Here is a 17,386-nt window from a genome sequence, read left to right on the forward strand (position 1 = left end):
ACGTGAACTAATAGCGGACATTCGTTGTTTCAGGAATTGTGATAAAAAAGAAATAGAAAGCAGAAAAAATTTTATCCAAGAATTGTGGGAAATAAGAAAAAAATAATAAAACAAGACATCAAGTGACAAACGACAATACCATACAAAGAAAAGAATAGAGGAGCCGTTGCAAAGACTTATCCTCAAAGTACAAGTACAAGAACTTCAATGCAAGTCAACAGACAACAGGTAATATAAACTTAATAAGCTTAGAAGCTTTGCACCCATCTATAAAGGGATAGAGTGCCCGCAAACTTATTTTGCCAAGTGAGCAATAAGGAACCAGGAACCAACGTATTTTGAAATTTGAATACCAGTAGCATTGAATAGGAAACAAGAAAATCTCAAAGCAGCTACTATAGGTGAGTAATTAACCTCTCCAAAACCACGTTATTTTAAGCCTACAGACTAAGGTCAAGCAATGCATTTTAGCTATTACTAAAATGTATTAACGGTGTCTTTTGAGCCTTATTAGTTCGTTAGGACAATTTTAAACCATGTTTTACAAGCTGAACAGACTAAAGAACACTAATCTAAGGTTCCCCACGTATCCTAACCTAGGAGCCGTATACTTATCTCCCTGGGGTTTGAGCCCCGCGAGCCCTACTTACACAAATGGTATTCGTAGCTTACCGTTTCTGGTATTTGGGAGCCTTTGTATTACAGCGGCGAGTTCCTCACGCCTTCATTAATAATGGACATCAACTAACCTTAACTTTCCCTCCTAACCTAACTTACAAGCCTTGTCCATACCTACTTACCTAATGGGGGGCTAACGCCTCCCTGCAACCTCCCTTACACTGCCGTATTCTAAGTTAGACATAATACATACAGGTGGCCGCTATCATACATACACCTTGGTATGGATTTACAAGAGTACGCTCTCCATTTACTTCAAAATTATGCAGTCCTGCAGCTCTCCTGTTCTTGTACAGTAATTAGGAGGTTCTCTAAATGGGAGGAAAGCAAAAGATGTCAAAATATGTTGAGCAAGGGGGGAGGGGTTATAGAAAAACTAGCTTGGTTTCCTCACTAAACGACGTAGAAGTAACATCGTCAAACTGACAGAAGTTCGTTATGCCAGGGTACATAAACAGAAGTTCGTGATGCTCTCCGTAAATCCAATCCAAAATATCCTAGTGAACATAGTCTATGATAGGGAAGGCTCAATTTTTACACTTCTTACTGTAGTTCTTTGGAGACCTTGTAGATTGGCGGAACATAGATTTCACTTTTTGGGTAGTCCTGGTAAAATTTCGTTAAAGGATAAAATTATATTTACGAATGGGGAAACATTTAAAAGAGAAAATATGTTTTCCAGTTGTAAATAATGTGATTTAACTGAATTTGACCTTCGTTTCAATCACAAACAAACGGAACAACCAGTTCTACTAACTTCGCTCTCCACAGAAGTTAGTCGAACTGGTTGTTCTGTTTGCTTGCGATTGGCAATTGAAATGAAGCCAAATTCTGTGAAATCCTATTATTTACTAGAGGAAAACATATAGCCTATTTTCAGTTCAAAATGGTTTACCCTAAATTTAATGGTTTTTGTTCCGCCATGGGCTTGCTTCATTCGGCGATGAATAAAAACATCAAGCTCCATATGTACTGGCAAGCGGTAATGTTGAGCTGTGCACGCTAACATCAATATGACTTTGATAATGAACTGCATTCACTAACCAGGTATTGAACTTAAAGTAAAAATAATGACTTACTGTATGTTCGAGATGTCGAAGGTTGGGGATCATTGGGTTCTTTTGGTAACTGTTGCTGTATCAGAGGTGGCAGAGGGTGTACCATGGTAATTTCCAGAAATTTCCCTGCAGCTTCCAAGTATAGATAACTACAATCATTAGCCGTTTGTATAGGAAGTTCAATAATAGCACAAAACTAGTAGAATACAATCAGAGGCTTAACACTGACAAAGGGCTTGCGAAGGGATTGATGCGAGCACTTGAATAAATGAGGAAAGGGGGAGGAAAATCATTAACCCCCTTGTGAAAAGTTATCATACGTATGGGCACGTGATTGGTTAACGGAAACAGCACGGAGTTTACAAAGTAAACATGAATGAACTTGCATGGAAAACTTGTTCAGAACAAGTATTTATGTGAAAACTATGTAGGATAAATAGTTAGATAAAATGAAGAGAATAATTGATTTTTAAACATAAAACTTACCCGCTGGTTATATAAGAATGGCTATATTCCCTGGACGCCCGGAAGAAATTCAAAACTCGTGGCAATCGCAGATATGCCAGGTGTACACTAGCGCCCTCACGGTAGATAGGCCGAACTATTCCAACCAATTCAGACCTTCTCTGCCGCTTTCGCTGGCACAACAATTGGAATTCACTCGTGATTAACCTTGATTTTAGCAGTATTTTTGGTGATGTACTCTTATTTTTGGGTTCTGGCATTCACTTATTTTGTTTGTTTGATCTGTGATCACGTGTTAATAACTTAAAAGGTAGGATTAGGAATTTTTTAACCTATTTTAAAGCTAACGAAAGCATAATGGTGATATGTAAACATCTCGCCTCATCTATGACATTACAGCCATTTGATGTAAGCTAAAGTCTGACTTGCCTTTTACAAAGAATGATAAGTGAATACTTTCTTACGGAATATTAAGTTATAAATTAGGGTATAAATTTAAAGCATTATGTTATTTTAAGAAAATATTTGTCCTTTTAATAGGTTTTCTTTGGATAATCTTCGATCTGTTTTCAAGATTAACTAGCGTTCAGTTTGTTTATGCTACGCAGTTTTCAGTCTATCGTTACGATATTACAATTTCTCTTTGTATCGATTTTTATGAATAGTACATTCTTCTTACAAACTCAAGTTTTAGTTTGTACTAGATCAAAGGAACATGTTATTTTGCAATTAATTGGTCCTTTTAGTATTTTTCTTTAGTCAGAGATTAAAGAAAGTTATGGTTCAGTTAATGTTTATGCGACGTAGTATTCTTGGCAATCGATATTGAGCTCACGATTCTGTGTATCGTTGTGTACTTGTTAGTTTTTGGGGATCTTTTCGGTTTGAGTGCCTATCGAATTTAAATGTTTTTTTTATTCCAAAGTATGTATTTTGATGTGGAAAACCCTAAAATGATAACCATTTTGTGGAGAAATTATTTATTAACACTTAAATTGGCTTATATCAATCAATATCTTACTGAAATGCTGCGATTTCTCTGTGCGCTTTCTTGATTTTCAGGGCACTACTGAACCTAAGAAAACCCACCTAACCTAGCATAGGGGCCCTGTATCCCTACCTAGGCCTACCGGTGGGGGCTCCGCCCCCCCTGCAACCCCCCCTTAAGGCCACAGTGATTTTCGGGACACTACCGAACCTAATACAACCATCTAACCTAGGGCCCTGTACCCCTACCTAGGCCTAGCCCCTGTGACACCCCCCCCCCCCCCCTTACAGCCACTACCTATCACATCCATCAATAAATAATTTCTCCACAAAATGGTTATCATTTTTGGGTTTTCCACATCAATAACATACATTGGAATAAAAAAAAACATTAAAATTCGATAGGCACTCAAACCGAAAAGACCCGTTTTTGGAATACCTGTACTAAAATTTTTCGTATAATAACTAAAGATGTTCCAATTGTTACTGGTGATAATTTGCCTTTTATTGGAACCCCTTGATATAAGGGTTGGTTTTAATATATAGATACAGTATATTCTTTTCTTATATCTATTCAGGTAATTTGTTGATATTTTATATTTAATATTTTGTTGCATTTATATGGGATTCAGTGACTTTTGCATTCCCATTCAAACCCTTGACAGAATAGTAAGTCTCTCTCTACGGGGGTCATTTTGTTTGAGAGCGTGTATACTTTAGTTTTCAATATTAATCTTACCCGTTGATCATGTAGCTGTCAGCTCTGCTGCCCGACAGAAAAAACCTACGGGCGGAATACGCCAGCGATCGCTATACAGGTGGGGGTGTACATCAACAGCGCCATCTGTCGAGTAGGTACTCAAGTACTTCTTGTCAACAAAGAACCAATTTTCTCTCTGTCGTGCCACCGGCAAGACCTACTTCATACGCTGTTGTTTTCTGGAGTTGATTTTCACGTTATTTGGTGAAGTATTCTCTCTAGTTATTAGCTTTCGCTGTGCAGAAGTTATCCTCAATACTTTCTCACTTTCATTGATTAGATTTTGGATTATTTGTTGACGACTTGGATAGATTTTGGATTTCCCCCCTTTGACTAATTCAAGATGTCTGACCCTACTCAAGTCCCCAAGTACAGGAAGTGTAGCGCTAGGGACTGTTCTAGGCGTCTTCCGAAGGCCTCTATCGATCCGCACACCGTTTGTTCCAATTGTAGGGGTAAAGCCTGTCAATTGGAAGATCGATGTGAGGAATGCGCTGGGCTTTCGGAATTCGATTTTCAAGAATTCCTTAAATATGCACGTAGGCTAGAGAAGGATAGGATCAGGAGGAGTTCGTCTCGCTCTATTGATTTTTCCTCTCCCCATGCCCCACAACCTATTCCTTCCCCTGTAGTGGTTACACCCGACCCTCCTACTAGCTCTCATCAACCTTCGATGGCGGATATGATGCATGCCATTCTGGCTCTTGGTGAGAGAGTTGAGTAATTAGCGAATGACCGCAATCAACTCATGGCTGACGTCAGGGAGTTGAAAGATAAAAGTGCAGTGGGAAGGGAAGTGAGTGTCAGTGCAGTGAAAAGTGTCAGTGTTACGCATGAGGGTGCGTCTGTTCGTGCCTGTCGTCCTCCCAGTCCGGGACCTCTTGCAAGCTCCCAAGCCCAGGGGAGAAGCAATGTCGTACGACCAAAGGGTTCGACAGGCCTTGATCAGCGGACAGACGTTCCCTCCGTGGTTGAGGACGTATCTTGCCGAGATCGTCCCACCCACAAACAGACGAGTGAGCCCATTCATTCCTCGTCTGCGGAAGAAGTTTCTCGACAGAAACGCTGGACCAAGGTCTCACGACCTCTCAAGCGCAAGGTCCCTTCCGAGCGAGTCCAACGGCCCAGGTGTAGCCACTGGGTCAGTTCGGACTCGCTGCAGTCCTCCGAAGACTGCACACCTCCCAAGAGAGGTAGAGTGGTTCCGCAGCAGGCAATCACTCCGTCTGTTGCCGCACCAGCCGCTGTAGACCCTAAGTGGTCTTTGCTGCAGTCTATGCAGACTCAGCTAGCTTCCTTCATGCAGGAGTATCGTGCTGAGAAGGTTGACGCTGCACCCGTTAGTCTACAACCTGCCACGGTTGTGCGGCCAGCTGACACTGCGGCTGCCTGCTCCCACACTCCGGCTGTGAGAGCTCCACCACCTATGCGCAGTCGACCCTGCCAGACGCATGTTGACGTTAGCCGACGTGCGGCACCCTCCATTGACGTGCGTGAGCTACCGCATCAGCAGGAAGGTGGAGTCAAGCTGCCGTGTTTTGACGCGGTGCGTCAGTCTCCGCAACCCACGGTGGTCCCCACCACGCACCACCACTCCGCTTTGGTTGTTGCCAGCTCTCAGACTGACCAACAGCGGCATGATGTTGGATCCAGTGCAGCTACGCATGCACCCGTGCTGCCGGATTCAGCCGTTCAGCTTTTATCTCCTCCTTTGCCGCTTCCTCCTCAGCATTCGGATGAAGGAATCTCTGATGACGACGAAGCTGCGCATTTGGACGACCAACACTCCGACATAGATGAACCCAAGACTACGCCTCCCTCCTTAGACTTTAGGAAAGTCCTTGCCCTGTTTAAGGAGTTGTATCCGGACCAGTTTGTGTCTGCAGCTCCACGCTCACCTCCCTCTGAGTTCGCTTTAGGCATGCAGTCAGCAGCTCCTGCCTTTACGAAGCTCGTACTCGCTCGCTCGTCCAAGAGAGCTTTAAGGGTACTGGGAGAGTGGTTGCAGGCCAAGAAGCAACTTGGGAAGACATCCTTCATGTTTCCCCCGGCCAAGCTTGCTTCCAGATCTAGCGTCTGGTATGCCACGGGAGAGGTTCTCGGCTTGGGAGTTCCTGCCTCTGCCCAGGGCAACTTCTCAAGTCTGGTAGACTCTCCCCGCAGACTGGCTATGAGACGCTCCAAGATTTGCTGGACTTCTTCGGACATGGACCATCTTTTGAAGGGAGTTTTCCGTGCGTTCGAGATCTTTAACTTCCTGGACTGGTGTTTGGGAGCGTTGAGCAGGAAGACCTCCCCTTCGGATAAGGAATCTGCCATGCTCATCATGTCCTGCATGGACAAAGCCATACGGGATGGGTCTGGCGAGCTTGCGGCTTCTTTCGTGTCTGGAGTTATCAAGAAGCGGGATCACCTTTGCTCCTTCTTGTCGGCGGGAGTCACCCCATGTCAGAAGTCAGAACTGATGTTTGCTCCGCTATCGAAGTGTCTCTTTCCTGAAGAGTTGATCAAGGGGATTGCCGCCTCGTTGATCCAGAAAGACACTCATGACCTGGTGGCGTCATCCGCACGTAAAGTCACAGCTTTACCTTCCGTGCCTAGACCTAGGATGGACTCACCAGCGTCTAGGTTCATTCCGCCCTTTCGTGGCAGAACCTCCAGCAGAGGAGGTACTCGTGCCGTTAGTCAACGTGGCAACAAGAAGAAGGGTTCCAAGTCCTCAAAAGGCAGAGTCTGACTGCCATCTTCTTCAGACAGCAGTGGGAGCCAGGCTCAAGAACTACTGGCAGGCCTGGGAGAACAGGGGTGCAGACGCACAGTCTGTGAAGTTACTCAGAGAGGGGTACAGGATTCCATTCTTGCGCAAGCCCCCTCTAGCAACAACTCCCATCGACCTCTCTCCCAGGTACAGAGAGGAGGACAAGAGGCTAGCTATACAGCAAGAGGTGTCTCTCTTGCTACAAAAGGGAGCGGTAGTCATAGTCCGGGACCATCAATCCCCGGGCTTCTACAACCGTCTCTTCTTAGTGGCGAAGAAGACAGGAGGGTGGAGACCGGTGCTAGACGTCAGTGCTCTAAATGTCTTTGTCACCAAGCAGACGTTCACCATGGAGACGACGAAGTCGGTTCTAGCATCGGTCAGGAAGGAAGACTGGTTGGTCTCGTTAGACCTAAAGGACGCGTACTTTCACGTCCCCATCCACCCAGATTCCCAACCTTTTCTAAGGTTCGTTTTTGGGAAGGTGGTATACCAGTTCCAAGCCCTGTGCTTTGGCCTAAGCACGGCACCTCTAGTGTTTACCAAACTGATGAGGAATATTGCCAAATTCCTGCATTTAGCAGACATCAGAGCCTCCCTCTATTTGGACGACTGGCTTTTAAGAGCTGCGTCAAGTCGTCGCTGTCTGGAGAATCTAAAATGGACTCTGGATCTGACCAAGGAATTGGGTCTCCTGGTCAATAGGGAAAAGTCCCAACTCGTCCCATCCCAAACTATAGTATATCTAGGTATGGAGATTCAGAGTCAAGCTTTTCGGGCTTTTCCGTCGGCCCCCAGAATCAGTCAAGCCCAAGAATGCATCCAGAGCATGCTGAAGAAGAACCGATGTTCAGTCAGACAGTGGATGAGTCTGATAGGGACGCTTTCATCGCTGGACCAGTTCATCGCGTTAGGGAGACTCCACCAACCGACCCTTTCAGTATCACCTAGCTGCTCACTGGAGAAAGGACATGACGCTAGAAGCGGTCTCAGTTCCTATCTCCGAGAAGATGAAGTCTGCACTGACTTGGTGGAAGAACAACATTCTGCTCAGGGAAGGTCTACCACTGGCTGTTCAGACCCCCGACCACCTTCTCTTCTCGGACGCATCGGACACGGGCTGGGGTGCGACACTGGACGGTCGGGAATGCTCGGGCACGTGGAATTCGGATCAAAGAGCACTGCACATCAACTGCAAGGAGCTACTGGCAGTTCATCTGGCCTTGAGAAGCTTCAAGTCCCTCCTTCTAGGCAAGGTGGTGGAAGTGAACTCCGACAACACCACAGCCTTGGCGTACATCTCCAAGCAAGGAGGGACTCATTCGATGACGTTGTTCGAGATCGCAAGGGACCTCCTCACCTGGTCAAGAGATCGAAACATATCTCTAGTAACGAGGTTCATTCAAGGCGACATGAATGTCATGGCAGACCGCCTCAGCCGGAAGGGTCAGATCATCCCAACAGAATGGACCCTTCACAAGAATGTTTGCAACAGACTATGGGCCTTGTGGGGTCAGCCCACCATAGATCTGTTCGCTACCTCGATGACCAAGAGGCTCCCAAATTATTGCTCACCGATTCCGGACCCAGCAGCAGTTCACATAGATGCCTTTCTTCTGGATTGGTCCCATCTAGACCTTTATGCGTTCCCCCCGTTCAAGATTGTCAACAAGGTACTGCAGAAGTTCGCCTCTCACGAAGGGACAAGGTTGACGTTGGTTGCTCCCCTCTGGCCCGCGAGAGAATGGTTCACCGAGGTACTGCAATGGCTAGTAGACGTTCCCAGGACTCTTCCTCTAAGAGTGGACCTTCTGCGTCAGCCGCATGTAAAGAAGGTACACCCAAGCCTCCACGCTCTTCGTCTGACTGCCTTCAGACTATCGAAAGACTCTCAAGAGCTAGAGGCTTTTCGAAGGAGGCAGCCAGAGCGATTGCCAGAGCAAGGAGGACATCCACTCTCAAGGTCTACCAGTCAAAATGGGAAGTCTTCCGAAGCTGGTGCAAGGCGAATTCAGTATCCTCAACCAGTACCTCTGTAACTCAGATAGCTGACTTCCTTTTACACCTAAGGAAGGTAAGATCCCTTTCAGCTCCTACGATCAAAGGTTACAGAAGTATGTTGGCAGCAGTCTTCCGCCACAGAGGCTTAGATCTTTCCAACAACAAAGATCTACAGGACCTCCTTAAGTCTTTTGAGACCTCGAAGGAGCGTCGGTTGGCCACACCAGGTTGGAACTTAGACGTGGTTTTAAGGTTCCTGATGTCAGCTAGGTTCGAACCGCTTCAATCAGCCTCTTTTAAAGATCTCACTTTGAAGACTCTTTTCCTCGTCTGCTTAGCAACAGCTAAAAGAGTCAGTGAGATACACGCCTTCAGCAGGAACATAGGATTTACATCTGAAACGGCTACATGTTCCTTGCAGCTTGGTTTTTTAGCTAAAAACGAACTCCCTTCTCGTCCTTGGCCCAAATCGTTCGAGATTCCAAGTCTGTCCAGTTTGGTTGGAAACGAACAAGAGAGAGTACTATGCCCAGTAAGAGCTCTTAAGTACTATTTAAGACGTACGAAGCCATTACGAGGACAATCAGAAGCTTTATGGTGCTCTATTAAGAAACTTGCTTTACCGATGTCGAAGAACGCAGTTTCTTATTACATCAGACTTTTGATTAGAGAAGCTCATTCTCATCTGAATGAGGAAGACCATGCTTTGCTGAAGGTAAGGACACATGAAGTTAGAGCTGTCGCAACTTCAGTGGCCTTCAAACAAAACAGATCTCTGCAGAGTGTAATGGATGCAACCTATTGGAGAAGCAAGTCAGTGTTCGCATCATTTTACCTTAAAGATGTCCAGTCTCTTTACGAGAACTGCTACACCCTGGGACCATTCGTAGCAGCGAGTGCAGTAGTAGGTGAGGGCTCAACCACTACATTCCCATAATCCCATAACCTTTTTTAATCTTTCTCTTGAAATGTTTTTATTGTTGTTTTTGGGTTGTACGGAAGGCTAAGAAGCCTTTCGCATCCTGGTTGATTTGGCGGGTGGTCAAATTCTTTTCTTGAGAAGCGCCTAGATTAGAGGTTGTGATGAGGTCCTTTAGTATGGGTTGCAGCCCTTCATACTTCAGCACCTAGGAGTCGCTCAGCATCCTAAGAGGATCGCGAGGCTCAGTAAGGAAGACGTACTTAAAAAGGCAGAGTAATTGTTCAAGTCGACTTCCTTACCAGGTACTTATTAATTTTATGTTTGTTATTTTGAATAACTGCTAAAATGAAATACGGAATACTTAGCTTCTAATGTTAACATGTATGCTGGTCTCCACCCACCCCCCTGGGTGTGAATCAGCTACATGATCAACGGGTAAGATTAATATTGAAAAATGTTATTTTCATTAGTAAAATAAATTTTTGAATATACTTACCCGTTGATCATGAATTAAAGGACCCACCCTTTCTCCCCATAGAGACCCAGTGGACCGAGGAGAAAATTGGTTCTTTGTTGACAAGAAGTACTTGAGTACCTACTCGACAGATGGCGCTGTTGATGTACACCCCCACCTGTATAGCGATCGCTGGCGTATTCCGCCCGTAGGTTTTTTCTGTCGGGCAGCAGAGCTGACAGCTACATGATCAACGGGTAAGTATATTCAAAAATTTATTTTACTAATGAAAATAACATTTTTTAAGCAATTATGGAAATATCATTTTTTCCAAAGAGTAAAATGCAAATTTTTAGTGCTAGATTAGTGCAGTGAATTTTATTCAATTCAGTGGAGGGTGCTTCTGTTCGGACCTGTTGTTATCCTAGCCTTAGACCTCTTTCAAGTTCCCGGACCCAGGGGAGAAGTAAAGTCGAGCGGCGAAAGGAAGCGAGAGGCGTAGCCTGGCGTTTACCGTCTTGTAAGACCTGAACAGGAGTCCCCTCGAGCGTTTTCTGTCGATTCCCAGAACGCTCACCCTCGCTGTAGGTAAGGCGAGGTAAAAGTGTTTTTAAATATTAAACTTAGCCGGTGAATATATAATAGCTGACGTCTCCGACGGCTCGACAGATTCCAAAAACTCGCGAGCGATCGCCATGAAGGTTGCGGGTGTGACCACCAGAGCCGACTATCGGCCAGATACCGCATATACTTGTAAACATCTCCAGTTCTTCTCTGTCGGTCTTGTCGACAAGTTGGTTCCACTCGCTTTATGACCTCGAGTTTTCTACCGAATTGGTGAAGTACTTGGTTTTGGTTTTATTGCTTTCGCCGTGTTGGATTATTCAATACTATCTTCAAAAGAAATGCTTTTGAAAGGAGAGGAAAAGTGTTTTGCCCTTGCTTTTTTTTTTTTTTTTTTTTTTATCTCTGGTTTTTCCATAGAGTAAAGATGGCCGACCCTTCCTTCAGTGTACGGAAGTGTGTTTAAGGCTTTTAGTAATTATTTTATCACGTTATAAATTATTGTTGATATTTATAGATTTTCCTCTATATATTTTATATCTCACCCGCCTTTATTAGGCCTCTTCGATTAGCTTTCCATTTATACTAAACATCAAGATAAATTTTATGTTTTGTTTATATGCGGCCTTTACCTATTCCTTGTAGGCGGTCCTAACTTGGAAAACGAAGTTAAACAACGTTGAGCCCATTCAACTTTTATTTGTTAAGTTTAAATCAATTGCTCTGTAAGAGTTATGAAATGAATATTTTTTTTTTTGAAAATATTTTAAGAAATATATTCTTTGAATAGTCTTCGTGCTGTTTTTTCAAAAATGAACTAACGTTTGGTTTATTTATGCTACGCAGTTTGCGCTCTATCGTTACGATAGAGAAAGAGAGAATCACGGTTTCACTTTGCAGAAAGAGTAAATCGATTTTGACGTTTTGTTCATTCTTCTTTCAAACTGAAGTGTTTTAGATACTAATTTAAAGGAACTTGTTAATTTTCAATTTCTTAGTCCTTTCAGTTTTTTCCTTTGGTCAAATAACCTGTTTATTGACGAAGGGTGAGTGGTCCATTCTCTTGTGTGTGACAAGAGAGAGAGAGAGAGACGGAGAGAGAGAGAGAAAGAGAGAACGATCCGATCTTTATTCTCGTCCCAAGTCTCTGTACAAGGAGTTTGGGAGCGAGTAACGTTGTTCTCGATTCAGTTTTTTTACTCTCGTCCCAAGTCTCTGTACGGGGAGAGAGGATAAAACGTTTTAGTTTTTATTCTCGTCCCAAGGCACTGTACGGTGAAAGATTGAAAACGTAGTCCTTAGTGAACTAGTGTTTAGTCTCATCCCCAGTCACTGATCCTTTTTAACTTTATATATTTCCGTTTTATTCGATATATATGTATATGTTTATTGATTTTTGCATGTGTGTTTCATTTTGTACTAATGTGCTTACATTATACGACTCATTTCGCAATTCTAACCTTTTGATGTAAGGAAGAATTGCGTGCTTCAGGTAGAAATCAGTTTTATTCATGCCTAATGTGAAATTATTGAAAGATACGATATCAGTGAAGTAAGTGCAAAAAACATGTTCTGTGTTGCGGAGGGTTCGTTTGTTCGTGCTTGTCGCTCCCCTAGTCCGAGACCTCTTTCAGGCTCCCCTGCACCAGGGAGAAGTAATGTCGTAGGACTTAAGGGGACGAGAGGCTTTAACCAACGTACAGACGTTCCCTCTTTGGTATCGGACGTTTCTCGTCAAGATCGCCCTTACCATAAGACGGGTGAGACTGTGTTCTCCTCGTCATCCGAAGACTTTTCGCAAAAGAAACCTTGGCGCAAGGTTTCTAGACCCTTGAAGCGAAAGTCAGTCCCTTCAGGACAGGTCCAGCGTCCTGGCTGTAGCCATTGGGACAGCTCTGACCCTTTGCAGTCGTCGGAAGACTGTTCGCCTCTTAAACGCAAGCTTAACACGGGGTCCGAGGGTCGCGGTAAAGGCAATGTTTTGCCAACACAGACGTTACCGTCGTCTCGGCCCGTTCTGACTCCCGTTGATCCTAAATGGGTTGTCCTGCAGGACATGCAGACTAAGCTTGCCTCCCTTATGGAGAAGTATGACGTTGAGCAGGTTCACGATGAACCTTCGCTTTCGAGTCGCCGTTTCGCTAAACGAGACTCTGGCCGTCAGCCGCCCAAACGAGCATTTACTCGTCCGTTTGACGTTAGTGCTGACGTTTTCTTGTACTTTGAAACGTGTTGTCAGTAGTTTTTCACGTCAGTCACGTGACATGGATCCTCCCTCGCTGCAGTCTCGTGTTGACTTTCAGCCGCTGCCGCAGTCTCGTGTTGACGTTCAGCCGCTGCCGCAGTCTCGTGTTGACGTTCAGCCGCTGCCGCCGCAGCCCCGACCTGACGTTCGCCGACCGGCTCAGTTGCCTCGACTTGACGTTGAGCGTCAATCACCGCAGTCGAAGGTTGTTTTGCCTGCTCAGTCTATGCAGTCAAGGCAGTTCCGACGTGACGTCGAGCGTCAATCAACTTCAGTTGTTGTTGTTGGTCAGTCACAAGGATTTCAGTCCTTTCAGCAGCGGCGTGACGTCGCTTCCTCTACTGCTACTGCTGCTCCTTTGCTTGTTGACATTGCCTGTCAAGCGTTGCTGCCGCGTCAGGTCTCTCCTTTTCATGAGACTTGGCAATTGTCGGACGAGGTTCCTTCAGATGAGGAAGTTGCTGATCCTCCTCCTACTGATATTCCTGATTTTTAAGGATCTTTTTCCGGACCATTTTGTAACTGCTGCTCCTCGTTCGCCTCCGTCAGAGTTTACGCTAGGCCTAGCTACTTCGAAGCTGTCGTTTTCTAAGCTAGTGCTCTCTCGCTCTTCTAAGAGAGCTTTACGTTTGCTAGGCGACTGGTTGATCACCAGGAGGAGTTTGGGGAAGACAGCCTTTGCTTTCCCTCCTTTTAAACTGGCTTCTAGAGCGAGCGTCTGGTATGACACGGGAGAAGTTCTCGGCTTGGGAGTTCCTGCCTCTGCCCAGGGAGACTTCTCAAGCCTCGTAGACTCTCCCCGTCGCCTGGCCATGAGACGCTCCAAGATTTTATGGTCGGCTTCAGAGCTAGACCATCTCCTGTTAGGAGTTTTTTCGAGCGTTTGAAGTTTTTATTTGTTGGATTGGTCCCTGGGAGCCTTAAGTAAGAAGGTCTCTCCAGCTGTCAATGTATTGCTGTACAATTATGTCATGCAGGAACAAGGCTATTAGGGATGGCTCCAATGGTCTGGCAGCCACGTTCACTGCAGGAGTACTTAAGATGTAAGTGCGCTCAATGTGTTCATTGTCAAGACAAACTTCACGATGAAGACTACCAAATCTGTCTTGGCAGCAGTAAGGGAAGGCGACTGGATGGTCTCTCTCGACCTTCAGGATGCATACTTCCACATCCCGATTCATCCAAACTTTCAACAACATCTGAGGTTTGTGGACGGGAAAGTAATGTACCATGTCGAGCACTGTGCTTCGGCCTCATTCCTGCTCCTCTTGTTTTTACAAGGCCCTTGCAAAATGTAGCAAGCTTTCTACATTTTTTGAGGATTCAGAGCCTCCCTTTATTTTGACGACTGGCTAATCAGGGCGTCGTCATTATATCGCTGTCTGGAGAGCCTCTAATGGACATTAGACCTAACCAAGGAGCTAGGTCTCATAGTGAACGTAGAGAAGTCGTAACTTACAGAACCCCATCCCAGACTATTCTTTATTTGGGAATGGAGATACAGTGTCTGATTTTTCGGGCCTTTTCGTCTCCCACAAGAATGGAACAAACTCTGTTAAAAGTCCTTCACTTGCGAGAGAAAAACAGTTGCTCTGTAAGAGTTTGAACTAGCCTCGTGGGAACTCTTTCATCGCTGGAGTAGTTTATCTCTCTGGGGAGACTCAACCTATGCCCTCTCCAATTTCACCTAAACCATTGGAACAAGGAGAAGGGCTTAGAGAGTATCTCTTTCCCAATCTCCAACTCAGTCTAGACATGTCTGACTTGGTGGGACAGCAACATCAGACTTCGAGAAGGTCTTTCTCTTGCGATCAAGAACCAAAACCATGTGTTGTATTCAGATGCATCGGATTTGGGTTAGGGAGCTCCACTGGACAGTCTGGAATGCTCGGGTCTTTGATCCACGGATCAGAAGGAACTCCATTTAAGGCAAGTAACATCTCTCCTTTGGCGAGATTTGTGCAAGGAAAAATGAATGTCTTGGCGGACTGCCTCAGCAGAAGAGGACAAGTCATCTCCATGGAGTGGACGTTGCATAAGACTGTGTGCGAGAAGCTATGGATGACATGGGGTCAACCCACCATAGATCTTTTTGCGACTTCACTGACAAAGAGGCTCTCGACTTACTGCTTTCCAGTTCCAGATCCAGAGGCAGCCCACATAGACGCTTTCCTGCTGGACTGGTCTCACCTGGACGTTTATGCCTTTCCACCTTTCAAGATCCTAAACAAGGTGCTGCCGAAGTTCACCTCTCACGAAGGGACCAGGTTGACATTGGTTGCTCCACTCTGGCCCGCGAGAGAGTGGTTCACAGAGGTACTTCTATGGCTGGTAGACGTTCCAAGAAGTCTGCCGTTACGGATGGATCTCTTGCGACAGCCTCACGTAAAGAGATTTTATCAAAGCTTCCCCACGCTTCGTCTAACTGCCTTCAGACTATCGAAAGACTCTCTTGAGCTCGAGGGTTTTCGAAGGAGGCAGTTAGAGCGATCGCGAGGGCTAGAAGATCCTCTACCATCAGGACCTATCAGTCGAAATGGGAGGTATTTAGAGACTGGTGCAAGTCCTCCTCTATTTCCTCTTCCAACGGCCTCTGTAGCGCAGATTGTGAATTTTCTGCCTTATCTGAGAAACGGTCGCTCCCTCTCTGCATCCACCATTAAAGGCTACAGAAGCATGTTAGCTTCTGTTTTCAGGCATAAGGGTTTGGATCTTTCTAATAACAAAGATCTCCAAGACCTGCTTAAGTCTTTCGAGACTTCCAAGGAGCGTCATATTTCGACTCCTGCTTGGAACTTGGACGTGGTCCTACAGTTCCTTATGTCAGACAAGTTTGAACCATTAAATTCAGCCTCCCTGAAGGATCTTACCCTCAAGACACTTTTTTTTGGTGAGCTTGGCTTCGGCTAAAAGGGTTAGTGAGATACATGCTTTTAGCAAGAACATCGGTTTCTCCGCTAATAAAGCAGTATGCGCTCTTCAACTTGGTTTTTTTTTTGGCCAAGAATGAACTTCCGTCTCGTCCTTGGCCTAAATCATTTGAAATCCCCAGTCTTTCTGAGATTGTGGGGAATGAACTTGAAAGAGTGCTGTGCCCCGTTAGAGCTCTTAAATTTTGTTTATCCAGAACTAAACCGCGACGAGGTTGTTCAGAGGCTTTATGGTGCTCCGTTAAAAAGCCCTCTTTGCCTATGTCTAAGAATGCGTGGTCTTATTTTATTAGACTTGATTCGGGAGGCACACTCTCAATTAAGTGAGAAGGATCATAATTTACTTAAAGTCAAGGCTCATGAAGTTAGAGCGATAGCAACTTCTGTAGCGTTTAAGCAAAATAGACCCATTAAAAGTATTATGGACGCGACCTTTTGGAGAGGCAAGTCGGTTTTCGCTTTATATTACTTGAAAGATGTCCAGACTCTTTATGAGGACTGCTACACACTGGGACCATTCGTAGCAGCGAGTGCAGTAGTGGGTGAAGGCTCTACCACTACATTCCCTTAATCCCAATATCCTTTTAATCTACTCTTGAAATTTTTAATCTTATTTTGGGTTGTACGGGAGACTAAGAAGTCTTTCGCAATCTTTTTGATTTGGCGGGTGGTCAAAATATGGTTTCTTGAGAGCGCCCAGATTAAGGGTATTGATGAGGTCCTGTTATAGGGGTGTTCACCCTGGTTATAGCAGATCCTGGGAGTCTTTCAGCATCCTCAGAGGATCGCTGGGCTTCGTGAGGATAGCGGACTAATGAGGCAGAGTAATAATCAGAGTCTGCTTCCTTACCAGGTACCTATACTTAAGTCTGTTTTTTGAATAATTGTCAAAAACTCTTGAGCATATACGCCTTTATTGTATTAATACTGGTCTCTACCCACCACCATGGGTATGAATCAGCTATTATATATTCACCGGCTAAGTTTAATATTTAAAACTGATATTTTGATTATAAAATAAATTTTTGAATATACTTACCCGGTGAATATATAAATTAAAGGCCCTCCCTTCCTCCCCGATAGAGACCTAGGGGACTGAGAAGAACTGGAGATGTTTACAAGTATATGCGGTATCTGGCCAATAGTCGGCTCTGGTGGTCACACCCGCAACCTTCACGGCGATCGCTCGCGAGTTTTTGGAATCTGTCGAGCCGTCGGAGACGTCAGCTATTATATATTCACCGGGTAAGTATATTCAAAAATTTATTTTATAATCAAAATATCATTTTCTAACATTAAGCGATGACGCGCATCAGGCGCGAAGCTGAAACCAAAATTAGAAACATTCTTCGTGTATTACGGTTCATGCAGCGTCAGCGTCAGTCAGATGCGGACGCGCGGGGCTGCCACCAGACTGGTGTTCATCTCCCGAAAGTGGGGAGCGCTATGGAAATCGATGAAGAAGGCTGGTTGTGTTTGGAAAATGCTGCACACGTGTCGCCTAAGATTGATCCTAATTGGTCTTTGCTGTTAGATATGAAACAGCAACTATCTTCGTTTATGC

At 44.9% G+C, this 17,386-nt stretch overlaps 1 long non-coding RNA gene across 1 annotated transcript in view; it reads left to right on the plus strand.

Annotated features, from left to right (window-relative positions):
• The first annotated feature begins 234 nt into the window (after positions 1-234).
• Positions 235-17,386, plus strand: part of LOC137653199 (uncharacterized) — a 136,947-nt gene continuing 119,795 nt past the window's right edge. The window contains exon 1 of the long non-coding RNA XR_011046423.1: positions 235-401. This is a non-coding gene — a long non-coding RNA (uncharacterized lncRNA). The remainder of the gene's footprint in view (positions 402-17,386) is intronic.

The sequence above is a fragment of the Palaemon carinicauda genome, chromosome 14, assembly GCF_036898095.1.
Source record: "Palaemon carinicauda isolate YSFRI2023 chromosome 14, ASM3689809v2, whole genome shotgun sequence".
NCBI lineage: Eukaryota > Metazoa > Arthropoda > Malacostraca > Decapoda > Palaemonidae > Palaemon > Palaemon carinicauda.